Source organism: Notamacropus eugenii, chromosome 2 (assembly GCF_028372415.1).
Source record: "Notamacropus eugenii isolate mMacEug1 chromosome 2, mMacEug1.pri_v2, whole genome shotgun sequence".
NCBI classification, from domain to species: Eukaryota; Metazoa; Chordata; class Mammalia; order Diprotodontia; family Macropodidae; genus Notamacropus; species Notamacropus eugenii.
Window position 1 is genome coordinate 217191573 of NC_092873.1, and position 27294 is coordinate 217218866.

A 27294-nucleotide genomic window follows, 5' to 3' on the forward strand; every position below is an offset into this window, starting at 1 on the left:
TCTCTCTCTCTCTCTCTCTCTCTCTCTCTCTCTCTCTCTCTCTCTCTCTCTCACACACAGACACACACTCACACACAGACACACATGCATACATATGCACATGCACACATGGACACACACTTCAGGAAATTAGTGCCAGAAAGTTTGTATAACTTACCCCACACAATAAATAGTAGAACTAACACATGAACCAAAGACCTATGAGTCCAAATCCGTAGATGTAGATTCATAGTTAGAAAGAATCTTAGAGGATAGCTATTTCAATCCTTTGCTTCTCTCCTTCCCTTTTACAGATGAGGAAACTGAAGCCCTGAGAAGTTGTATGTTGCCTCAGATCACACAGGTACGTAAATGATTGATCTGGTATTCAAATTCAGGTCCTATGACACCATATCCCTTTTGGCATCATAGATTCAGAGCAGAGGTTCTTAATCTGGGGCCCATGATTTTTTTTATACTTATATTTTAATATAATTGGTTTTCTATATAATTCTATGTTTATGCATTTAAAATTATTCTGAAAAGAATTCATCAGATTGTCAAAAGGATCTATGACACACACAAAAAAAGCTTAAGGACTCTTGAACTTGAAGGGACTTTAGAGGTCATTGCGTCCAACCACTTAATTTCATAGATGAGGAAGTTGAAATATATAAATGTTAAGTGACTTGCCTAGGGAGATGGGGGTTGAACCCTGTTCTTCTTTGCTCCAAGTCCTGTGCCTTATCCTCCATAAGTACTCTAATAATAATTGCTTGTTTCCAACTCTCTATTTATGTAGATATATATCTATGCCTCTGCCAAAGTCTTAGCAAAATTCCTCATCCTCAAATGAAAGTGACCTGGGATTCTTGAAACTAGAACAGTGGAAGAGAGGTCCAACTATACTGGAATAGTTTTGAGTATAGACTCAGTGATGTACTTTGTTTTATTCTATTTTTATCCATTTTAATTATCTTAGAATGATAATACATAGGAGAAAGTTGTAAGCAATAATATTTTAAAAATAAAACCAACCATTATTTGTAATTTCAAAGAGCACAGGAGTACTTTATGTTTATTATACTATCTGAAGAGACATCATGAGGTTCATCAGTGGATGACACATGTTTTTGATCATGAAAAGTCTCTCATTTGTATATAGAAAGTTTGTGATCTGAACAAGCAGAAGGAATACCCATGCACACTAATTTTTTTTAAAATTTAATTTGTTTGCAGTATTGAAATATGTATAGATATATATTTGTATGGATGCATGTTTGTATGCGTGCTTACTTTCTGTACCAACATCATCATATTACTCCCTGCTTGCATACCTTCAGTGACTCCCTATTCCATATAAGCTAAAACATAAACTCTTTAGTCTGGCTTTCCCCTGCCTCCCATCACTTCCTTGTAAGGGAAAACACAAAGCAATCCAGTTTCCTGAGGCTTTGTTACTGAGCTCATTTAATGACAATGTGGCATTAACTCAGCATCTTTTGTAATGTGTTTACTAGTTGCTTTGTTTTATTGGCTCTCTAGATGTCCTTTTGGACCAGCCCTTACATGAACAGTTCTCATTCCTAGAGCATGCAGCATGATTGTACAGTTTTGGTCAAGATAATGAGAGTGCCTTTAAAGGCCAACTTGAGAAGGAAGGGACTGCTTCAGCACATTTTTACTGCTGATGTAACTGCCTCCTTTTATTTTTGTCCATAAAACATTACATCACTCCCAAGGTTGAGAAGCTCATTGGCCAAAAATGTATGGCTCCCTGTCTAGAGGAAAGTTTGGGGAATTTTTTTTAAAATCAATATTACAGTTAAGGCAGCCTTCCTGGGTGTTTCATTCCTTGGCTATTTTACATTCTTTCCCAGTGAGAGAGATTGATAAGCACCAGATTCTATTTATAATGGATGGCAAGTGCTATTTAGCTGTGCTCTATATTGTTAAAAGCAAAAATCTCAAGGCACTAGATAAATTTGCTTTACTCCTTTCTTTTCTAATGAGGCATCCCAGTGTCCTTTGTGGAAATCAGTCCCATGTAAAGTTCTATACAGACAACCTATGCTTTTTAAAATAGAGTGAGTCAAGCAATTACCATACTTGGTGACATTTTATTTTTATTTGTTAAATAACAAAGCTCCGTTTTTAGGTAAGACTCTAAGCAAGTCACTTAGCCAATTTAGATCTTTCTTTTTTCAAGATACGAAATAATGGAATTGAACTGGATGACCCTAAAGATCCCTCCATCTCTATATCTTTGGTACTTTAATCAATTATTCTCTCATCTGTTTGAGTATTTATCTAAATGTTTGGGTTTCTTCTGTAGATTTAGAATACAGAAACATTTCTGGCCTCTCTAAATAGCACAACTAAAAGCGTTTGATACTACTTTGTATATTTTCATGGGCAGCTATGTGGTGCAGTGGATAGGAGCCTGGCCTGGAGCCAGGAAGACTCATCTTCCTGAGTTCAAATCTGGCTTCAAACACTTACAAGGGTCACTGCCTGACCCTAAGAAGCTCACTTAACCCTGTGTGCCTCAGTTTCCTCATTTGTAAAATGTTCTGGAGACAGAAATAGCAAGTCATTTCAATATTTTTGCCAAGAAAACCCCAAATGGGGTTATGAAGCATCAGACATGTCTGAAGCAACTGAAAAACAGGTGGAGCTCTCCTCCAAACTGATGTTTCCCATTTACATGCCACAATTGTATACTATCTCTTTTCTAGGGCCAAGCTTAGTTGTTATAATTATATTGCAATTCAGTTTTATTATGTTTTATTATTTGTTTCCTTTTATGTTGTTTAAGTCACTGTGTATATTATTTCTCTGTTTCAAGTTACTTTGCTTTACATTGGTTCATATAAGTCTTCTCATGTTTCTCTGAAGACATAATCTTTAACATTTCTTTTAAAAATCTTTTATTTTTTCTAATCACATGTAAAAATAATTTTTTTAATCATTCATTTAAAAAAATGTGAGTTCAAATTCTCTCCCTTTCTTCCTCTTCTTCTCCTCATTGAGAAGGTAAAAATTTGACATAGATTATATGTGTATAGTTGTGCCAAACATTTCCGTATTAGTCATATTTTAAAAGAAAACAGACAGAAAAGCCCCAAGAAAAAATAAAGTTTTTTAAAAAAGTATGCTTTGATCTTCATTCAGACTTTATCAGTTCTTTCTCTAGAGATGGATAACATTTTTCATCACAAGTCCTTTGGAATTGTCTTAGAGTATTGTATTGCTAAGAATAACTAAGTCATTCAGTTGATCATCATACAATATTATTACTATATACGATCTTCTGGTTCTTCTAACTTCACTTTGCATTAGTTCATGTAAATATTTTCAGATTTTTCTGAAAGCATCCTCCTTGTAATTTCTTATAGCACAATAGTATCCCAACATAATCATTGATGGGCATCCCCCTCAATTTCCAATTCTTTGTCACCACAATATTTTTGTACAATAGATCCTTTAAAAAAAATTTCTTTGGGATGCAGACTAAATGTCATTGCTGGGTGAAAGGAGTATGCAGTTTTATAACTCTTTGACCATAGTTCCAAATTTCCTTTCAGAATGGTCGAATCAGTACACCACTCCACCAACAGTGCATTAATGAGTGTCCCATTTTTCCACATCCCTTCCAACATTTGTCATTTTCCTTTTTTGTCATATTGTCAAACTGATAGGTATGAAGTGGTACTGTACTCCAGAGTTTTAATTTGCATTTCTTTAATCAGTGATTATTTAGAAAATTTTTTCATGTGACTGTTGATAGCTTTGATTTCTTCATCTGGAATCTACCTGTTCATACCCTTTCATCATTTATTAATCAGGGAATGATTTATATTCTTATAAATTTGACTCAGTTCTCTATATATTTGAGAAATGTGGCCTTTATCAGAGAAACTTGCTTTAAATATCCCCCCCCACAGTTTTCTGATTTCCCTCTAGTCTTGGCTGCATTGGTTTTGTTTGTGTAAAATCTTTTTAATTTAATGTAATCAAAATACCCATTTTACATCTTGGAATGCTATGTCTCTTGTTTGGTCATAAATTCTTCCCTTACTTATAGATCTGACAGGTAAACTATTACATGCTCTTCTAATTTGCTTGTGATATCACCCTTCATGTCTAAATCATGTTCCCATTTTAACCTTACCCTGGTACATGATGTGAAATCTTGATCTATACCTAGTTTCTGTCAAATTGCCTTCCAGCTTCCCCCCCAAAATTTGTAAACTATTGAGTTGTTATCGCAAAAGCTTGGATCTTTGGATTTGTCAAACATTAGATTACTGTGTTCATTTACTACTCTGTATTGTGTAATATAACCTATTCCACTGATTTGCCATTCTATTTCTTAGCCAGTGTCAGGTTATTTTGATAATTGTTGCTTTGTAACACAGTTTGAAATCTGATATGGCAAGGCCTCTTCCCTTCACATTTTTTTCTCTGATTGCCTTGAAATCTATGAACTTTTTTTGTTCTTGTAGATGAATTTTATGATTTTTTTTCTATCTCTATAAACTCTTTTTGATAGTTTGATTGGTATAGCAATGAATAAGCAAACTAATTTGGATGGAATTGTCATTTTTATTATGCCTATCCGTGAGCAATTAATATTTTTCCAAAAGTTAAGATCTGATTTTATTTGTGTGAAAAGTATTTTATAATGTGCATTCATATGTTTCCTGGGTTTGTCTTGGTAGGTAAACTCTCAAGTATTTTATATTGTTTACAGTTATTTAAATAGAATTTTTCTTTCGATCTCTTCCTGCTGGACTTTGTTGGTAATATATGGAAATACTGATGTTTCATATAGGCTTATTTTATATTCTGCAACTTTGCTAAAGTTGTTAATTATTTAAACTAGCTTTTTATTTGATTCTCTAGGACTCTCCAATTTACCATCATATCGTCTTCAAAGAATGATAGTTTTGTTTTCTCATTGCCTATTCTAATTCCTCAGTTTCTTTTTCTTCTTTTATTGCTATAGCTTACTTTTCTTGTACAATATTGAATACTAGTGGTGGGAAGGAGTATCTTTGCTTCACCCCTTATCTTTGGGAAGTCTTCTATCTTATTCCCATTACAGATAATGCTTATTCCTGTTACAGATAATGGTTTAGAGAGATGCTCTTATCCTTTTAAGGAAAGCTCCATTTATTCCTATGCTCTCTAGTGTTTTAAATAAGAATGGGTACTATGTTTTGCCAAAAGATTTTTCTGCATCTGTTGAGACAATTATGATTTCTGTTGGTTTGGTTATTGATATGGTCAATTATGCTGACAGTTTTCCTAATATTGAAGCAGCATTGAATTCCTGTTATAAATCCCACTTGATCATAATATATGATCTTTGTGCTATATTGATGTGATCTCCTTTCTAGTATGTTACTTAGAAATTTTGCATCAATATTCATGAAAGAAATTGGTCTGTAGTTTTCTTTCTCTGATTTTGCTCTTTCTGATTTAGGTATCAGTACCATAATTATGCCAAAGGGAAGTTAGTTGTTCCCCTTCTTTGTCTATTTCTCCAAATACTTTACATAGTATTGGAATTAATTGTTCTTTAAATGTTTGAGAGAATTCATTTGTGAATTCATCTGATCCTACTGATTTTTTCTTAGATTGCTCAATTAGATGACATATTCAAATTCTTTTTCTAAGACAGTGTTATTTAAGTATTCTATTTCCTCTTCTCTTAATTTGGGGAGCTTATAATTTTGTAAATATTTGATTATTTTACTTAGATTGTTAAATTTATTGGCATCATTGGGCAAAATAGCTCCTACTAAATGCTTTAATTCATCATCTTTGATAGTGAATTCGCCCTCTTCATTTTTGATGCTGGTAATTTGGTTTTCTTCTTTCTTTTTAAAGTCAAATTAACCAATGGCTTACTAATTGTATTGATTTTCCACAAAACCAGCTGCTACTTTTATTTACTAGTTCAATAGTTTTCTTACTTTCAGTTTTATTATCCCTTTTTTGATTTGCAGATTTCCAATTTGGTGTTTCAATGAGGATTTTTAATTTGTCCTTTTTCTAGTTTTTTAAGTTGTATACGTAATTCATTGATCTGCTCTTTCTTATTATATTCATATAAGTATTTAGAAATATAAAATTTCCCTTGAAGTGTTGCTTTGGCAGTATCCCATAAATTTTGGGTGTTGTTTCATTTTTGTCACTCTCTTTAATGAAATTATTGATTATTTCTTTGTCTTATTCTTTGACATACTCATTCTTTAGAACTAGATTGTTTACTTTCCAATGTATTTTACAGCTATACTTCCATGGCCCTTTTTTCAATGTAATTTTTATTACATTATGGTTGGAAAATCCTGCATTTAATATTTTTGCTTCTCTGCATTTGGTGGTGAAATTTTTATGCCCTAATACATGGCCAGTTTTTGTGTAGATGCCATTTATAGCTGAGAAAAAAAGTGTACTCCTTTCTATTTCCATTCAGTTTTCTCCAGAGGTCTATCATATCTAACTTTTATAAGATTCTTTTCATCTCTGACTTCTTTCTTATTTATTGTATGGTTAGTTTTATCTAGCTTTGAGAGTTGAAAGTGGATGTTTCTTACTAGTCTAGTTTTACTGTCCATGTCCTCTTATAATTCATTTTACTATTCCTTTAAGAATTTGGATGCTCTTCCATTTGGTGCATATATTTTTGGTAATGCTATTACTTCATTTTCCATGGGTCCTTTTAGTAAGAGGCAGTTTCCGGGCTTATCTTTTTAAATTAAGTTTATTTTTGCTTTTACTTTGTCTGAGATCATGATTGCTACTTCTGTCTTTTTTTTACTTCAGCTGAACCATAATTGACTTTGCTCTAACCCTTATTTAACTCAGTGTGTGTCCATTTTAAGTGTGTTTCTTGTAAACAAAATATTGTAGGATTGTGGTTTTTAATTCACACTGGTATCTGCTTCCATTTTGTGGGTGAGTTCATCCTATCCACATTCACAGTTATGATTACTATCTACTTGTCCCCACCCTGCTTCCCTGCCTCATATCTTTTTCTCTTTCTTCTTTCACCCTCTCCCACCTCAAGTGTGTTGCTTCTAACCACCACTTACCCACCCTCCTTTCTGTAATCCCTTAATTCTTTTCTTTCCCTCTTCTCCTACTTCCTTATATGGTAAAATAGATGTCCATACCAGCTGAGTCTGTATGTTAACTCTGAGCCAATGAGAATAAGGTTCAAGTATTGCCCCTCCCTCCTTGTCTTCCTCTCCACTGTAAAGGCTCTTTTGTGCTTCTTTTATGTAAGATAATCTGCCCCATTCTATCTCTCCTGTCCTCTTTCTCCTGGTGCATCTCTCTTTCTCACCCTTTAATTTAAATTTTTTTGGATATTATTGCATCATAATCAACACAGACTCATGAACTCTGTCTATGTACACTCCTTCTATTTGCCCTAATAATGATAAAGTTCTTAGGAGTTATCTTCCCATGTAGGAATGTCAATATTTTAACTCTTTTGAATCTTATATTTTCTCTTTCCTGTTTATCTTTCTATGCTTCTCTTGAATCTTTTGTTTGAAAATCAGAATGCTTGAAAATCCTCTATTTCACTAAATATCTATTCCCCCACCCCAAAGAATTATATGTAGTTTTGCTGGGTAGATGACTCTCAGTTGTAATCATAGTTTCTTTGCCCCCTGGAATATCATCTTCCAAAGCCCTCCAATCCTGCTAAATTTTAAGTTATTCTGATTGTGGCTCCATGATCTTTGAATTGTTTATTTCCGGTTGCTTGTAATATTTCCTTCTTCACCTGGGAACTCTCTAATTTGGTGTAATATACCTGCATACTTTCAATTTGGGATCTCATTTAGGATGTGATCAGCAGATTCTTTCAATTTCTATTTCAACTCTGGTTCTGGGATATCAGGGCAGTTTTCCTTGATAATTCCTTAAAGTATGAGGTCTAGGCTCTTTTTTTTTTATCATGACTTTAAGGTAGTCTGAAAATTCTTAAATTCTCTTCCATTTATTTTCCAGATCAGTTGGTTTTCCAATGAGATATTTCACATTTTCTACTATTTTTTTCATTTCTAAATTTTGTTTTGTTTTTTATTGATATCTTATTGAGTCATTAGCTTCCACTTGCCTAATTCTGATTTTTAAGGAATTATTTTGTTCTATGAGCTTTTGTACCTGGTTTTCCATTTGTATAGCTCTACTTTTAAATGAATTTTTTTCTTCAGTGAATTTTCATACCTGATTTTCCATTTGACCATTCTGCTTTTTAATTTAATTCTGCTTTTCTCTTCAGCAAATTTTTCTTGATTTTTTCCATTTGACTAATTTTGCTTTTGAAGTTCTCTTTAGTATTTTTTGTATCTCCTTTACCAAGCTTTTGCTCTCATTTCTTTTCTCATTTTTTCCTCTACCTCTCTTATTTGATTTAAAAAAAATTGAGCTCTTCCAGAGTTGGTTTTTTTTTTTTTTTGAGGATGGGGGGCAGCAGAGGCTGAGACCAATTCACATTTTTCTTTGAGGCTTTGTATATAGATACTTTGATTTTATTATCTTCTGACTTTGTGTTTTGATTTTCCGTGTCACTATAGTAACTTTCTGTGGTCCTGTTCTTTTTTTGTTGTTTGCTTGTTTTTTCCAGGCTTTTCCTTGACTTTTAACTTTATGTTAAAGTTGGGGTTGTGCTTCCAGGGTGTAGGGATCAGTTCCTTTTCCCTTATTCTTCTCTTCTCAGTCTCTGTTTCTCTGGGACACACACACACACACACACAAACACACACACAGGGATTACAGCATTTAATCAGACTATCTCAAAAATCAAATACCTTTAATACTCATTCTAAAGCACTTCAAATGCTAAAATTAAAACCCAAGACACAAGAAATCCTGCTGGTCTTTATAAGCTTCAGATTTTTTTTTGTGCTGCTGTTTTCAGATTTAGTTCTCGGGGTCTGTATATTTTCACACAGGTGTGGTCACTGTTCTCCTAGCTTGTGTTCTGCTCTGTGAGCCATCACAAGCATTCATTTCTCCCCTGTAGCTATGCCCACGGTCCCTGCTCCTGCTAGTATTCCTCCTCACCTGGGGATTATGACCTGAAACCACACATATAGGCAATGTAACAGAATCTTGCTCCCAGGACCGGCAAAGCTTTCCCTGTAATCTCCTTTTGACCAGTTTTCTGACCGCTTTACCATCTGTGTGCTGAGAGCTCCTGAAGTCACCACTGTTGCTGCTTTAATCACCCCAAAGGCCTGCTGCTGGCTTGCAAAGAAATGGCCTGCATTGAATTACATTCCACTCTCACCCCAGTGAGATAGACCTTTCCTGCTAACCTTTTAAGTCATCTAGGGCTAGAAAGTTGTTTCACCCCATCTTTTTGTTGGTTCTACCACTCCAGAATCCATTTTGAGGCACTGTTTTAATGTTGTTTGAAGGGGAATTTGGGAGAGTTCAGACAAGTTGCTGCCTTTACTCCACCATTTTGGCTCTTCTCCCTTCTTCACTTCTTATAGCACAATAATATTCCATTATAGTTATCTGTCACAATTTCTTTAGCTATTCCCCAATTGATGGATGAGGTCTTTACTGTCTAAAAAATTACTGCTTGAAATATTCTCGTATATATGGGACCTTTCTTTCTGTCTATGGCTTCCTTGAGGAAAACTTCTGATTAATAAAAACTTATTTGTATAGTGTTTTCAGATTCCCAAACTACTTTTACATATATTATCTCATTTGAGACTGACATGAGCTCTTGGAGATAGAAAAGCAATTATTATCCTTATTTTATATTATTAACTTGCCCAGCCCACTCAGCTACTAAGTGATTGAGGTAGAGTTTGTTCTCAGTACTTCTGACTTCACGTCCATCACTCCATTACCTCATATTATCTCTCAGTGTATTCAGATTCATCTTAATTTGAATAGAATTAAAATTCGTAGCCAGGTAGCTTAATTGTTTGTATAGTACTATTGAAACCTCGATTTTTGGTTCAGTCTGCATATAGATAATCTCTCTATGACCACAGATACCATGACAGCTTTCATCTGAGAGGGATGAACTATCTGAGAGAGAACATGAATGGATAAGTTTCATTTGAGAAACTACACAGATTGGTCTACTGAAAGCAGGTTGGTAGTATCCCTACACACACACACACACACACACACACACACACACACACACACACACACATATTTACATGAATACATATACATATATACCCACACATATATACATATATATATGGAGAGAGAGGGTGAGAGAGAGAGAGAGAGAGAGAGAGAGAGAGAGAGAGAGAGATTTCTCTTTTCATTTTCCCTTTTCCCTTTCTCTTCTCAGTCTCTGTTTCTCTTGGTCACACATATTTAAGATGGTTTGCAGTGTTTACTCAGACTATTTGGATAATCAAATATATTTAATACTCCTTCAGAACCACTTGGAGTGTTTTGGGGTGTCTTGCTAATATTAAAATAACTGGGCAAAAGAAATCCCTGCTGTTCACAAAATGGAAATCCTGTGACTGTAGCTAAGAAGTAAACATTTATAGCATTAAATTGCTTCTGAGTCTCACATTACAGCCCAAGAATTTTTCTCTATTCAAAAACTGTAAGATTCCTGAACAAAGGCACATTTTTTTTGGAAGAAGACACCTCTGTATTAATGCCTCTATCTTTCATGTCTAAGACCCACGGGAAACTTAGGGAAGCAAATAGCAAGAATATGATGTAATCATCATAGTCAATTCCTGTCTCTCACCATGAAATTCTGTATACATTTCATTCTTAGGAGGAGAACTCTTTATTTAGTCTATGGTTTCGAGTCTGAATGGGAGCCCGCCTCCCATTTAGGAGTTGACAAAAGCATACTTTTCTGTTGTGATTATTTTCTTGGGATTTTTGGTTGACCTTCTTCGCTTCTTAAAGCTGGCAAGTGGGTTTACTCAATATCCAGGCAATTGTTGGGCTCGGAATCCCCAATGAATAACTGTCCAGATCAGATTGACTTTCTTCTCCCCAGAATATCTCCTGGGAACAAGCACAAAGGCTAAAAAATTTTGCAAGTTCTTTGATAGAAAGCTAATGGGCAAATTAATGCTTAATGTTTTTAATAATAGCAGATGTAAAAGATGAAGGACATGATAATTATTTGTATGTCAAGAAAGGCTGCTCTATTGAATAAGGAGTAGGTTTGTTCTCTATAATTCCAGGGAGCAGAATGAAGATGAGTGGTGATAGTTACAGGAAACAGATGGCCACATGGCGTAGTGGGTAGAAAACCATCTTCTCCGAGAAACAAGAATAAAAAAGCCAGAATGAAATCTTACCTCTGGCACATACTGGCTGCATGACCTTGGTAAAGTCACTTATGTTCTTGGTGTTTTAAGCAACTCTCTGATGCTATAAGTTGCAAAGAAAGTACTCACTTAACATCAATAGAAGGAATTTCCTCATGTGAGAGTTCTTTACATCACTCTCTATAAATTAAAGAAATATGTATTTCTATATGTATATATATGTATCTATAGATATCTCTGTGTATGTATATGTGTGTATGTATCTATCCATCTATCCATCCACCTATCTATCTATCTGTCTGTCTGTCTGTCTGTCTGTCTGTCTGTCTGTCTATCTGTCTATCTATCTAATTTTATCTTTATCTATCTAACTAGAGCAATCCAAAAAGGAAAATAACTCTCTTGAGAGACGGTGAGCTCACTGGCACCAAGAGAGATGTTCATAAAAAATACCATGAGTAGTACCATAAAATGGATTCCTGAATTGAGTGGGAAGTTGAAATAGATGACTTTTGAAGTTCTTCCCAACTTTAAAATTCTAAGAGGCCACAGGAGCTTCAAAACCTGTCTCAGAGAGTTACTAAATCAGACATAAAACAATAATCTGACTGGACACCTGCTATTGAAGCATGACATCATGTAAAAAGTGCTTAGTTGAATTGAAAGGAACTGAATATGAATTTGGATCCCACAACTTACTTACTGTGTGACACTGAGAAAATCACTTATCTGCTCTGTGATCTTTCTTCATTTATAAAATAGTATAGTAATGGTAAGTGATCCCTAAGACCATATTCAGGTCTGATATCCTCTAATTCTATGATATCATTCTTTATAGACTTCAGAACATTTCACATACATTATGTCTTATGTAATCTCAATACATTGAGGTAGCCTGGGCAAGATAGACCATATTATCCCAACTGGACAGAAGAGGTTCAGAAAAATGGCTCAGTGATTTGCCCCAGGGCATAGTATTTATAGAGGGCTTCACTCCGTGATCCAATCAATGATCTCACAATCTCAGCTACTCTTTTTCATTTAATAACAATTTCAAACTTAATGTTGGAACTGCCATTTCAGAATCTACTATAATTCCATCTAAGTCATGTCTTATTTTCATAATTGATCTATTACCAAACCACAAAAACAAACAAAAATCCCTGTTCTTCATAGCAAAATAATGTTATTAAGTGATGAAGATAAAAGACAGAGGATAGGAATCCCATTTCCCACATCCGCAATCCATTCATTAGATCATACTTCTTCCAACCTCCTCCAAAAACGTGATGCACTAAATTTGGAAAACAAGTTAGTATTCTCTGGAGGGATGAATACTGTTTCTTTTTCCATGTAAAAATAAAACATTGTCTCATGACATTAAAATATTTTTAATCCTTCACCCCAAGGAATATACTCCCAATTATTTCATCTATTAAAAATGCATAGATTTATATTTAGTTAGGACAACTAAAATGAAGAAGAAAATCTTTAGTGCTTTCTCTCCTAACCTTGATGATTCCCAGTATGAAATCACAATACTCAGTGATAAAATTAATCACATTCGAGGCAGCTAGGTGGCGCAGTGTATAGACTGTTGTACTTGGGGTCAAGAAGACCTGAGTTCAAATTCAGCCTCATATACTTCCTAGCTGTGTGTCTTTGGACAAGTTGCTTGAACTCTGACTGCTTCAGTTTCCTCATTTGTTATATGAAGATAATAGCACGTAGGGACAGCTAGGTGGCACAGTGGACAGAGTGCCCTGGTGGGGTCAGGAACATCTTAGTTCAAATCTGGCCTTCGACATACATTAACTGTGTGATCCTGAACAAATTACTTAATGCTGTTAGCAACAACAACAACAACAACAACAAAATTTAAGATAGCTGTGAGGATTAAAAGACAATATTTGTGAGGCATTTTGCAAACCTTAAAATACTAAATAAATACTTGCTCTTACTACTATTACTACTACTACTACTACTGCTACTACTGCTACTACTACTACTACTACTACTACTACTACTACTACTACTACTACTTGTACTTTCAGAGATTTTTTTTTTTATCAAGAGATCTAGTATAAATTAAAAATAAGAAAAGATGTGTCTTTTGATACTACCTGTCAAATATGAAGTTAAGGCTGGGCTGTGAACCATGTTTTCTATCTTGATTTTCCTTTCAGAGGGAAGGAGGCAGCATGTTATACTCTAAAGATATATGATGGTCTATTATATTTACATAAGCAGCATTCTTGCCAAAATGGCTTTGGAATCCATGTAGGTAAGCACGAGTCACACTTCAGATGCATCATTGTGATGGCTATAAGCCAAAAGAGTGGATTTCACAGTCTAGTGCTTACCAGATTATCCTGGGAGTGTTTAGACATCACCAGTGCTCAAGGTTTCTCCAAGTTTCCATGTGGTATTGATAGCTCTTTGAAAGCATGACCATTTCCTCATTCTTCAAAGGAAAGTGTCTAAATTCTCTTCCTGTATCCCAAGTAAGTCTGGCCTCTTCTAGTTCTCTTATTCTTTAATTCTATGATTCTAAGCCAGCACCATTCCAGTTTTGAGAATAGGGGACATAATTAGAAAACAGAGGAAAACTGACTAGGAATGAAAGAAACTTTAAAATTTCAACTTTAATATAGGAATTGGCATTTCAAAGTCTACTATAAACCCAAGTTTTCATGAACTGGCCACCATGTTTTCATCATCAACTCATTTTTATTGATGGAGAGAGTGTATTGTAAGCATGGAAGATTCCCTTACTAAATTCATGGAGATAGAAGAGTGCTTGTTAAGTCCAGAACACAGTAACTAGTCCAATTTAGCTGGAATTTAGAGTGCATGAAGGGAGTAAAACTTCAGTGTTTTAGGATCCCAGAATATAACTGACTACTCTCATTGTCTTACTTAATCTCACCATCTTTAACAGAGGGTCATTAGTATATTGTGGTTTGTCAAACTGTTCCATAAAGAGAAAAACTATTGCTCAGGAGAGAGAAATAGATGTACTTGTAAGCACATAGACTTTGGGGAAATTTTCTAGCTAAGCAAAAACATGCAAATTCATTGAAGTTATTTCTATAAGTTGAGGACTTATTTTCTGACTACTCTTAAGGGAAAGATATACAAACATTTCAGTGAGTAGGATGAAATTAGTTTACCAATCAGTATCTGTCCTAGATCCCACTGACCCTATTTTAACACAAGATGGAGCAACCTCCCAGTACCAAAGCAAGCAGATCAAAAAGATAAAAAAAATTCCCTAAAGGGAAGACTCTTAGCAAGAAAGGTGTTTTCTCTGCCACAGAAGCTGGGATGAGGGTAGGTGTGGGGCAGAGGATGTGATACTGCCATTAACCTAGACACAGGATAGGAAAAAGAAAAAGAAAGAGTAAGGAAAGGGAGGAGGAGGGCATATAAATAAAGGAGACAGAGACAGAAAGAGGCAGAGCCTGCTGCTCCATCTAGCAAAAAAAAAAAAATAGATCAAATCAATAAAAAACATTTATTAATTACCTTTTAGTTCCAGGTTCTGTGCTTGGCGCTGAGAATACAAACAATGCCTTTCTCTCAAGTAGATGACATACTATCAATATTATACAGGCAACTAGGTGGGGGCAGTAGTGGAGTTGGAGTTAGGAAGATATGAGTTCAGATCTGAACAGAGATATTTGCTAGCCATATCGCCTTGGGCAAATCACTTAACCTCAGTTTCCTTAACTGTAAATTGGAGATACTAATAGGATCTACCTCCTGAGCTTGTGAGGATCAAATGAAATACCATTTACATAGTACCTGGCAAATCGATTCTCTGCTACTTGAGCTAATTTAGACATAACACTTAGCATCACAAAACCCCATGGATTCTCCACCAACCAGCACTGTAATAGCCATACATTGAGCCATCAGTTACAGCAAATGGAGAAGTTCTGAATGCTGTAGATAAGTTTCCTTACCTCGGCAGTATGCATTCCAGGGATATACATATAGATGGTGAGACTGATGCACACATTGCTAGAGCTGTGCCTATGAAACTTGGACAGTATACCAGTGACAAACTAGGAACCTGAATCATTTGCATTTGAATTGTTTTAGGAAGATTCAGAATATCATCTGGCAAGATAAGGTATGAGACACTGAGGTCCTTTCTTGAACTAAACTGCCATGCATTCAAACTCTGTTACAGAATGCAACTCCAAATGGCTGGCCATGTTGTTCGAATGCCAAACAAACATCTACCTAAAAGACTATTTGTGGAGAATTCACACAAGACAAGTGCTCGTACGGAGGTCTTGAGAAGCAATACAAGTACACTCTCAAGGTCTCTCAGAAGAACTTTGGAATCAATTGCCTGGCATAGGAGACACTGGCAAAGGACTGCCCAGCATGGCATGCCCTCATCAAAGAAGGTGCTGTGCCCTTATCTGAAGTAGAATTTTAGTAGCTCAAAAGAAGCATGAGTTGTGCAAATTTAGAGACATCTCCACTCCAAATGTTCATGTGGACTATTTGTGCCTGAACTCTGGTGGATATTTCCAAGCTCATATTGGTATCATCAGCCAGTTGGCTACACTGTACCTTGAACCCAACATAGTGATGTCATTTTGATACTCTTTGAGAATGATGGACAACAACAACCAACCAACCAATCTGGCATATAGTAGTACCTAATAAATGCTTGTTTCCTTCCTTCTTTAAGCACATTTCTCTATACTTTCCTATTTTATTGATGACAGCATATGCTCACCTGTGTTGGAATCTTGGAATCACCTTTGACCCTTCTATCACTTTTCATTTGTCAATCATGGTGCATAATAAGGACTCTATATGCTAACTGTTACTATTATTACCACGAGAGGAGACAAGATGTGGGTATATAAGTATAAATAGAATATTTATAAACAGAATAAATACAAGGAAACTTTTTTAAATTGGTTTTGTTTTTTTTTTGAGAAAGCACTAAAAGCTACAAGTGGGAATGAATGAAGATCAGAAACCATAGTGTTTGAGCTAAACTTTGAAGGATCCTTGGTATTATGAAAGGTCGAGGTGAGGAAAGATTACCTGCCTTGGGGCACATCCTATGGAAATGAAGGAGTAATAAAGGATCTTGTACAAGGAGTGTGTATCTTTCCTACATTCTTCTGACTACTTCTAGTCTAGTTCCCACTTGCCAGGCTATTCAGCAGTTTGAAAGAGGACATAAAAATGCCAACTTGCTGGTTCTCTGTAGCCTGTTCCTCAGTTCCCCCTGAGGGTTGATGGCAGAACTGTACATTTTGGATTCTAGGCTCTGTGCCATATCTGTATTTCATTAGGGATGCTTCTCTTTTTAAAGGTATAGGTTAACTTTGAATCTGAATTGTGCATTCTAGTAATAAGAGAAAGCTTTCTCTTTAGTTGGGCTACAGGATTCATTGCTGCCTCACCCTCTGCCCCTTCTGAGACTTACTGGTCTAGGTGGTATTGAAAAGGTGTGTTTGCACTATTCTGTCCCTTTTCCAAATAGCTATGAAATAGTGGTGTCAATTTACAATTATGATATTATCAAGGCTAGATGATCTCTTAATATTGCCTGTTGAGAAAACTCTTATGATGAGTCATTCTGGAGAGACAAGTTTTCTAGATGCCTCATAGTTTGTCTCTTTAATCCAACAAACCTTTTTTTAAGTATTTTTATCAACAAATATTTATTAAGAATATGGCAGCTAGGTGACATAGTGGATAGAATGCTAGCCCTGAAGTCAGGACGATTCATCTTCCTGAGTTTGGGTATGACCTCAGATACCTACAAGCTGTGTGACCCTGGGCAAGTCACTTAATCCTGTTTGCCTCAGTTCTTCATCTGCAAAATGAGCTGAAGAAAGAAATGGCAAACTAGAATTTTTGACAAGAAAACCTCAAATGGGTCATGAAGAGTTGGACACAGCTGAAATGATTCAACAATAACAACAACATGTTATTAAGTTCTTATGTGCTAGGCACTGTGCCAAGGGCCAAAGAGAAAGATGATGTCTGCCATCAAGGAATTAGCTTTCTAATGGGGAAAGACAATATACTAAAGGGATCTGAAAAGGGAGGGGTAGAGGCATGGTGGCAAAGACTGAACACTGCAAATCAGAGGGAATGAAGGATGGCTAATTCAAATGTCTCCCCAAAATGGATGCCAGAAATGAACTTACCAATGGAAGAAAGTAGTTAGTCTAGGCTAAGAAGATCACAGGGACATATGGATGTTCCAGAGTGGGGAGACCCCAAGATCTGAGGGAATTTCCTGGGTGAAATCTCAACTAAGACATGATGGCAAAGTTCAGAAAGTCAAAAACAGAGTCAAATGGGTAATCAAAATTGGATGGCTTGGGATACTCCCCAAAATGGAGTCCTGGGAGGAACTGACCAATAGTAGAAAGGGGCCAATTTGGTGGCAGAATGTTCCAAATTGAGAAAGATGCAATGGAAATATTTTTTGACCTTCCTGACTTCTTAAACAGAATATACTGAACATAATTTGATCTTTTTTTTTTAATAACACATTAGTACAAAAATAAATTGTAGTGCTGTTATAATACAGAGATGACATCAGGATTTACACTGAAGAGGATGACATTCCTACACTAAGTGGTACTTTAAGTCCAATGTTTTTCTCAGTTTTCAAACCTAGATTTTCAGTCTGTTTCTTTGCTGTCAAAGCTTTCAAGTATCTCTTTTCAATGTGGCCAGTGTTTTTGCTTATTGTGGGCCTTATACTTTTTTGTCTGCTCTGTGTTTGTAAGTTGCATATTAATGAAAAGAATTTATGGAAACTTGCTAAAACTATGTGAAACTAAGAGGACATAGGCCCTGAGTAAAAATTTGAATATGAATAAAGTCTATGAGCCTTAGCATGAGATACTTTTGGTTGCTCAGAGTTCTTTTTTTCTTTTCTTTTAAATTTCTTTTCATTTCTTTTTTTTTTAACTGTTTCTCAGTTATGTTCTGTGTATATAAGTTTGTCCATAAAGTTTCCAGATATCTGTGTTTTAGAGAAGGACTTTAACTTCATAACTTGGAACTAAATCTCCCTAATTTATTGTCAGTTAACAGGGCAGAATTCTGTGAGTGTAACTAGAATTAAAGTTTGGCTCCTCTGATAATTCTGGCCTCACTCCAGGTACTTTTTGTGAATCCAAAACAATATCAATAGTGACGTCAAGTTTTCAAACATCTATTTCTAGTTCTTAATAAAGCTATTGTAATCTTTGTTCAAGTTTTTCTTCAGATTCTGTTTTGTTTTGTTTTTTTAAACCACTTAGGGAGATGTAGGAGAAGATTATTAGAGGAGCAATGGAGGGCAAGCCTTTTGAGTCAGGAAGACATGGGTTGAAGTCCCGTCTCTGATATATACTGATTATGTGATCCTGAGTAGCTTACTTAATTTACCACTGTCTAAACTCTCTAGTTTACCTTACTGATCTCGAGGACTATAAACTACAGAGCAGATACCACTTGGAATTAACAGGAGATTCTTCTCAAGGAGTTCCAAGGACTAGCACCTCTGGTGTGAGGACTTGCCTAGCCCTTTTTAGGGCTGCTTATCCACTTTTGGTGTCCATCTGTCCCCTAACTCTTACTTTTGGTTCCAAGAAGCTGTAGAATGCACAGTTGCCACACTCTGGTAAAATTTCTAGGCAGACAGACTAAACCAGGTTGAGGATAGCCAATAGGTCTCAAACCCATTGCTGAGTTAGGGAGGTGTCTACCCCAAGCATGCGAAGACTTCCATGTTGGAATGAATAGATGAGAACAGTGTGTTTCAGTAGCCAGGAAGATGACAGAAGCAGGCTCTGTGGAGTACTTTGAGCTTGCTCAGACATCAAAGATGCCAAGGTCATCCACTTTATCCTGGGCCATTATCAGTTATCCTGACTTTTTTCTTGCCACTGGACTTTGATGACTCTAGACAAGGATGTGAGACTAATAACTTTGTGCAACTCTGCCTCACTTAAATCCAGTTCACAAGCAAATCAAGATATTACCCCATGATGTCATTGGTCTTCTTTGAAAATGAAGGACAAATGACAACAAAATAGCATTGGGTGTGCATCCTTAAAAAGGGACGGGAAAGGCACAAAATCAATCAATCTATAAGCATTTATTAAATGCCTACTATGTGATGGGATTGTATAACATACTGAGAATATAGAGACAAAAAAATAAACTACTCTCAAAGAACTTATTTCCATTGGGGGAGATAACATAAGGAAGATAAATGTATACAAAATAAATGCAAGGGTAGGTAAGGTAGTTAGAGAAGGAGGGCACTTAAATTGAGGGAATCGGGATAGGCATTATGTAGAAAGTGGTGTTGGAACTACCAGTCTAAAGAAGTAAAACAATCCAAAGAAGGAAACGCTTTCCAGGCATACGAGAAGGTTAATGCAATGGCACAGAGATAAAAGATAGTGGTGTGTATTAGGAACAGACCAAAAGGGGAGGAGGGTTTGGCTGGATTGTGAATGCTGGAAGAGGAGTAACTCCAAGGAGGTTTGAAAGACAGGTTGGGGCTAGATTATGAAGAATGTACAAAGTGAAACAAAAGTTTATATTTTATCCTAGAGAACTTTGGCAATCACAGGAGTTTATCAAGTGGAGGAATGATGTGATCAGACCTGTACTTAGGGAAAATCACATTGGCAGCTTTTTGGAGAAAGTGGAGGAAGAAGAGAATTGAGACAGCAGGCCAATTAGGAAGCTATTGCAGTATTCCAGGGAGAACTGAGGCACAAAATGAAGGTTGTGTCTGTGTGAGTAAAGAGAAGGGGTAGAATATGAGAAATGCTTTGGAGATAGACACAACAAGATTTGGAAATTAATTCAATATTGAGGAGAAGGAAGAGTTTGGAATTAAGTATAAAATCAAGAATATGAACCTGAAAAACTAGAAGAATGCAAGTGTTTTATTAATCTTTAAATAAGTAAGAGGAGAATCAGGAGAGAGATGTTTGAAAAAAAAATCTAAAGAAAAAAGAGCATCTAACAGGAGAGGCTGATCAATGGTGTCAAATAAAGAAGGGTGAGGACTAGGAAAATATTGTGAAGATTTGGGAACTAAAAGATCACTAAGAGACAGGCAGCCAAGTGGCTCAGTGAATAGAGCTCTGGGCTTAGAGTCAGGAAAACCTGAGTTCAAATGTGGCCTCAGGTACTTACTAGCTGTGTGACCCTGGAAAAGTCACTTACCCCTGTTTGCCTCAGTTTCCTCATCTGTCAAATAAGCTGGAAAAGAAGATGGCAAACCACTCTAATACCTTTGCCAAGAAATTCCCAAATGGGTTGTGCATGACTGAACAAGAATAAAAGCAAAATTACTTATATCTAACAGTTTCCTCATTGGTTAAAAAAAGCATAATAATAGTATGTAACTTTCAGGGTAGTTGTGAGAATAAAGCGAGATAATATTTATAAAAATGTTCTGAGCCTCAACTTGCTCATATCTAAAATATTTACTTTCAGTAGTTACACATTTCATAGGGTTATTTTCCCAAAGTACTTTTTAAAGGTTAAAGGGCTATATTAATATTGTTGTTTTTTTGTAACAATGCAATGCAAAAATAAACTATTGTTGTTTATTTTACAAATATAACAGAAATCTAGTATCAAAATTCAATTATACGTGTACAGATTGTTTTTTTTAGCAATAAATACAACTTCTGACCGTATCTATCTTGAGTTATTACTGACCTCACCAACCGCTCAAAATTTCCCTAGTTGTTTTGTATGTGTCCCAGTAGGTAAGCCCTTTGAAATCCAAACACTTAATAAGCTATCCTCTTGGGAAGATTTAAGAGTCTAGTTATGTTTAAGCTTCTGCTTTGTTTTAGCCTCTAGAGATCAATTATCTATTAGCTAAATGGAGTGATTCCAAGAAAGAATTGAGCAAGATAACAGAGAAACTTCCTGTTTGAAGTGAATTCTAAGATATAAAGAATTTAAATGATTTTTTGGTTAATTTCTGTTTTGAATTACTGATCATTGCTTTATTTTCCCTCTCATTATAATAAATAGTCAATCAAAACAACCCTGTGTCCATCACCTCCTTCTCAAATAGTGGGTAGCATGCTTCATCATCAGTCACTTGGAATCATGATTGGTCATTGTGCCAATTGGAATTCTTAAATCTTTCAAAGCTGTTTGTTTTAACATCTTCATTATTATAAATTTTGTTCTCCTATTTGCTTACTTGATTCTGTATTTATGAAAGTGTTCTGAAGTTTCTCTGAAACTTTTTCTGTGTTCTTGTAATGTGACAGTATTCTATCATATTAATATACCATAATTCGTTCAACCATTACCTAATTGATGGATATTCTTATTTTCTAATTCTTTGCCACTACAAAGAAAGCCACTATAAATGTTTTAGGAATATTTTTTGCACACATAGGTTTTTTTTCCTCTTTCTTGGATCTCTTTGGATTACATATTTAGAAGTGTTATCACTGGAGTTTAATAAGTATGGTGGTGACATTGTGCTTTAGGAAAATCACTTTAGTGGGTGAATAGAGAATGAATTGGAGTGGGAAGAGATTTGAGACAAGCAGACCCACCAACAGGTTATTGCAAAAACCTAGGTGTGAGTTGATGAGGACCTTCATTAGAGCAGGGACAGTGTCCAAGGAGACAAAAGGGTATATTTGAATGATGTTGCAGAGCTGAGATAAACAGGCTATGGTAACAGATTAGCTATGGGGAGTGAGAAATAGTGAGAAGTCCAGGATGACTCCTACATTATGAGGATGGATGTTGCTCTCTACATTAACAGTAGGAGGTGGGAGAGTTTAGGGGAAAAGACAATGAGTATTATTTTGGACATTTTGAGTTTCTGATGTCTACTGGGCATTCAGTTGGAGATGTTTAAAGGGCAGTTGGAGATGCGAGTTGGGAAGTCAACAGAGACCTACCTCACACTGTTGTTTTAAGGAGTAAATGTAAACTTGCCACACACAAGTATTATGCATACTCCTTTTTCCATTCTCATTCAACAATTCACAAGACATCTACCATATCTAACTTTTCTAAAACTCTATTTAAACCTTTAACTTTCTTGGGTTGTTTTGTTTTGTTTTGTTTTGTTTTTAGAAATAAAGGGTGATATCACAAACAAATTAGAGGAGCAAAGAAGAAATTGCCTGTCAGATCTATGAATGGGGAAGAGTCCATCAACAAACAAGGGATAGACAGCATTACAGACGGTAAAGTGAACAATTTTCCTTACGTAAAACTAAAAAGATATTATATAAAGAAAGTCAATACAGTTCAAACCAAAAAGGAAGCAGGAAACTGGGGGGAAATCACTGCAGCAAGTTTCTTAATAATCTCATTTCAAAGATACATGAGAAAGTGGTTCAGATTTGTAAGAATAAGTGCCATTCTTTCATTGATAAATGGCCAAACTTTGAATAGTAACTTTCAGAGGAAGAAATGCAAGCTATCAGTAACCACATAAAAAAGTTATCTAAATAGCTAATAATTAGAGAAATAAAATCAAAGCACTTCTCATTTTCTACTTCATACTCATCAAGTTGGCCAAATTGACAAAAAGGGAAGTGATGAATGCTGGGAGTAGGAAAGCGTGTGTAAGCTCTCATCTGTCTTGGCTAAGGCTTAGTATTTGCCTCATGACAGAAAGCTGATGGATACAAAGTGAAAAATGAGACATTTATTTTCTAATACAGCCAACAGCAAGGTTGTTTTGCTTGACCCTGCATATTTATTGTAAGGCATTTGTTTTTCTTTTTAATGCGGTAGAGGATGGGAGGGAGAGAAAATAAGTTTTTGTTTATCAAAAAATTAAATTATAAAGAGAAAGTTCTAGTACATGTAGCTATCCTACTATTGTTCTTTTTTTAAAAAAATTTGTGATAAGTATTAAGCAAGTAGATGAAATAACTGACATTTTGTAATTGAATGTAAGTGTTGGGATGCAAGTTTATCCTCTATAGACTCAAAGAATTTTGGGGATGATGCCAGTAGCTGACTAGCCACTTGCAGATCATAGATAATTCTTCTTTTCACATGATTTTGAATTCTTTTATTAAGTCTTTCTATTGTGAGTACATAGTTTGTCCACATAGCTTGAAATTGGTTATAATTTTTTTGATATCTATAAATGAAATCTATGAGAAACATTTTTCTTGACTGTTTTTAGGGTCAATGATATATCTAGACAATTATGGATGACAGTTTTGTCTATGATAACATTCCAGTTCTAGTACAGTTTATTTATTGAATTTTCAAAGCCATTTGGGGATTTATACTTGTAGTATGGGAATTCATTGTCGTTAGTTTTGAAATAAGAGCAAACTTCTTTTAATTCTGGCTATATGATCATATCTTTCTAGATATTCAATAGGTGCTAAATTTTTGGAAACTGAAGTTAGGTGTTATCAGTTTTCATTGTTTCCTACTAAAATCCGCATCAGTCTGTATGTCTAAGCTTCTAAAGACTTAACCTTCTATAGGTTTTGCTACCATTGACCTGATTTTGTTTCAATATCTTTAACTTCTCTTTGCTAATGATAGTATACTTAGCTCAGCCATTTGTCTGATTTTTTTGTTTTCATTTTTACTGTCAGGACTAGAACTAATGGTGGGATTCAGTATCTAAGGAATAAATAAAGGAGAAGTATACTCCTTGGCTCCAGTTCTCTACTAGGCAGTCTAGGCAGAAATGTTAATTTTGCGGACAACACCTTTTTGTTTCTGTGAGAAACCCTGCACAGATGATTTCCACCTGAACGAGCTCTGTGTCATCTACTTCTAAGAGTCCTCAAGAGGCTAAGTGCACTGAGAAATCCCCCAGTAAAGTGCCTGTATTCCTTTGATGAGACATTGTTTACATAGTAATCAACTTGCATGGAGTATTCTTCTTGATGACTCATAGGACATCAGAATCAGAGGGGACATCAAAAATCATCTAGTACAACCCATTACTAAATAGTAATTGTTTCTCTTTTACCCAGAAACCCTGAGAGACTTCTGCTCCCTGTTTTTTTTTTTTTTTTGATTAAAGAGGCCATCCCTTGAGTAACTACTTAAAGAAGTCTATTCGTTGAATGGGTGTATCTCACTCAAAGTGAGAATGTGATAAGATCTTACCCTGAAAGGGCCAGGGTCTTCCAGTGCATCCTGGGTCATCTCCAGTCATCCTGATGAATATCAGGCCACTGAACCCAGATGGCTCAGGAGAAGAAAGTGAGGTTGGTGACCTTGCACAGCCTTCCCTCACTCAAATCAAAGTCAACTGCAAGTCATGTCATCATCTTGATGCCATAGTCCTCTTCCAGAATGAAGGACAAACATACATAAGTACAGAAATTCCTAATTAGGAATTCCTAATAGGAATTTCCTCCATATCACCCTTGACTTATAGTCACTCCAAATATATATGACAACCTCTATTCATAGGGAGCTCATTAATTTTCACAAAATCCTATTACATTTTGGACTGTTAGAAAATTGTTTTCTTATATTTAGTTCTTATATCAGTTATATATATATATATATCAGATATATATATATATCAGTTCTTAACCTGTCATCTGTAAATGATCCATCCATCCATCCATCCATCTGTCTATCAATCAATGAATCAGTCAATCTATCTGTGTATCTACTTGTATGTCAATATAATTGTTTTCTTTATAATCCTATGTATTTTATGCATTTAACATTATTCTGAGAAAGGAGCTACTGTTTAACCAGAATGACAATGATTCAATGCAAGGTTAAAAAATACTGTTGTAGGAACAACAACAACAACAGAAGTTGATCAGCCTATCAATAAACAATTATTAAGTGCCTACTATGTGCCAGCTAAGCACTGTGCTAAGCACTGGGAATATAAAAAGAGAGCAGAAAACAGTCATTGCCCCAAAGGAACTTACAATCTAAAATAAACTCCAACCTTTTCACTTGATAGTACATCAATATTGGAAGACAGGTATGGTGACCTTTTAGTTGTCTCTTCTCCTGGTTAAACATTAAAAAACACTATTTACCTTATCTTATATAGCATGGTTTCTTGTACCCTTATTTCAGTTGCTCTTCTCTGGACATATAACTACTTGTCAGAATTCTCCTTTAAAATGTGAAACATAGAAAGAGTACTGAATTTCAGATGTTATCTGACCAGGTTAAAGTATAATGTCTACAATCTATACTATTCTGGATCTTGTGTAGTCTAAGATATCATTAAAGACTGCCTGGGATCTTCTCATACTTTCATCATCAGTGTGTGTATAGCAGATCCTTATAAAGATGAAAAAAATCTAGGTTAGTAGTTGCTTATGTCTTTTTATTTATTTTAATAAAAGTATCACCTGTGTTCTTACTCACTCTTGTAATCTTCTCAGTCTTGAAATCAGTGTCTGGTAACATTAAAAAATTGAGAAGTCTGCAGTAATTACTTTTGTACATTAGACTCAATTGTCAGATTCAGCAATATCAGAAGAATATTGCTATTCTTAAGTTCCATCGCTATCTTTTCACAAGTATATCAGGTAGAGGGATGATAAGAATAGATTACTACAGAATGCAACCAGATCTATTCAGTTCCTTGTTTGTTTGTTGCCTTCTCTCCCAATTCATCAACAAATATTCTCAGAATGAATTTTCTTAGCTGAGCTTCAAATGAAGCTGTCTGTAGACTTTGCCATTTACTATTTTGTGAGATGATACTACATGTAATTTCCAGTTATTCTCTTCTGCCATGTTTTGAAAATAGGCTTGTGTTTTCTAATCAGTAGTCTTTCTCTTACTTGCAAGATCAACACCTCCAGTTTCACAGAAAAATTGACACAAGGCAGTACTAGATTCTCCCCCTGGAATGCTCCTGTAATAAAAGAGCAAATGATTTTTTTCAATGAAGAAAAAAGGTGAAAAAGACAAAAAGCATGGGATCCCAAAAGGAAAATTAGCTTGGGCATCAAGGACCTAGTGAAACAGGGATTTGACCAATGAAGGTTTCTGGGAGCAACAGGTGGGGTGGGGCACAGCTCTCTCTGATGTCATCCCACATTATGAGGCTGCGGAGGACCATGACATGAAGATGATGATATGACTTGCAATTGACTTTGATTTGAGGGAGGGCTGTGCAAGGTCACCAACCTCACTTTCTTCTCCTGAGCCATCTGGGTTCAGTGGCCTGATATTCGTCTGGATGACTGGAGATGGCCCAGGATGCACTGGAAGACCCTGGCCCTTTCAGGCTAAGGTCTTATCACATTCTCACTTTGAGTGAGATACACCCATTCAATGAATAGGCTTCTTTAAGTAGTTACTCAAGGGATGGCCTCTTTAATAAAAAAAAAAAAAATCAAACTGGGAGGGAAGACTCTCAGGGATAGAAGGATAAGGAAGTTTGACATTGATAAGGAGGATAGCCTTTGGATAGTAAAGGACCTTGCGTCCATGCTATGTGAGGCTGGGGAGCCTGCTTTTGGAAGAGCACAAGGGTGTGGGAGTTAAGATGAGAAGTCCTAGAATCCGTTTAGACCATGGCATTTACACTAATATATGGAAGAGAACTGTGGGGTAGAAGTGATGGAGATACCAAGACACCCGTCATCATTCCAAGTTTAGGGAATGGGTTCAGACAAGGAAGGGGAGAGGAACTACTAAGGGCAGAAGGAAACAAGGGTAAGATGAGATTTTTACTATTCTTGGACTAAAATTATACCAAAAAGGCAGTAGAAATGGATAGATAAAATGCAGAATAATTCTGGGAAGGGCTAGCCAATAGTAACTATGATAAGGATTTTGTTTAAAAAAGTGCTCCCAGTAGGAACACAAAATGTAAAAAATTTTTTTCTAAAAATACAGGTCCTGTTAGATAAAGGTGGGTTGACTCCAACTGTTTAATTTAAAAATACTTGCAGACTAGCACTGAATGTTTATTGAATGCTTTTGCAAAAGAAGAGTTTTAATTAGAGTGGCAGCTGGGAACTACATTGGG

General features: G+C 35.6%; 1 long non-coding RNA gene across 10 annotated transcripts in view; it reads left to right on the forward strand.

The window, feature by feature from the left end:
• Positions 1-27294, forward strand: part of LOC140526808 (uncharacterized) — a 340835-nt gene that overhangs the window by 197934 nt on the left and 115607 nt on the right. For 8 of the 10 annotated variants that reach the window (XR_011974536.1, XR_011974537.1, XR_011974541.1 and 5 more), the window contains 2 exons: positions 294-343; positions 22419-22531. This is a non-coding gene — a long non-coding RNA (uncharacterized lncRNA). Of the gene's footprint in view, positions 1-293; positions 344-10022; positions 10162-15489; positions 21268-22418; positions 22532-27294 lie in introns of those variants that run through there. The other 2 variants (XR_011974545.1, XR_011974544.1) reach the window with 2 other exon arrangements.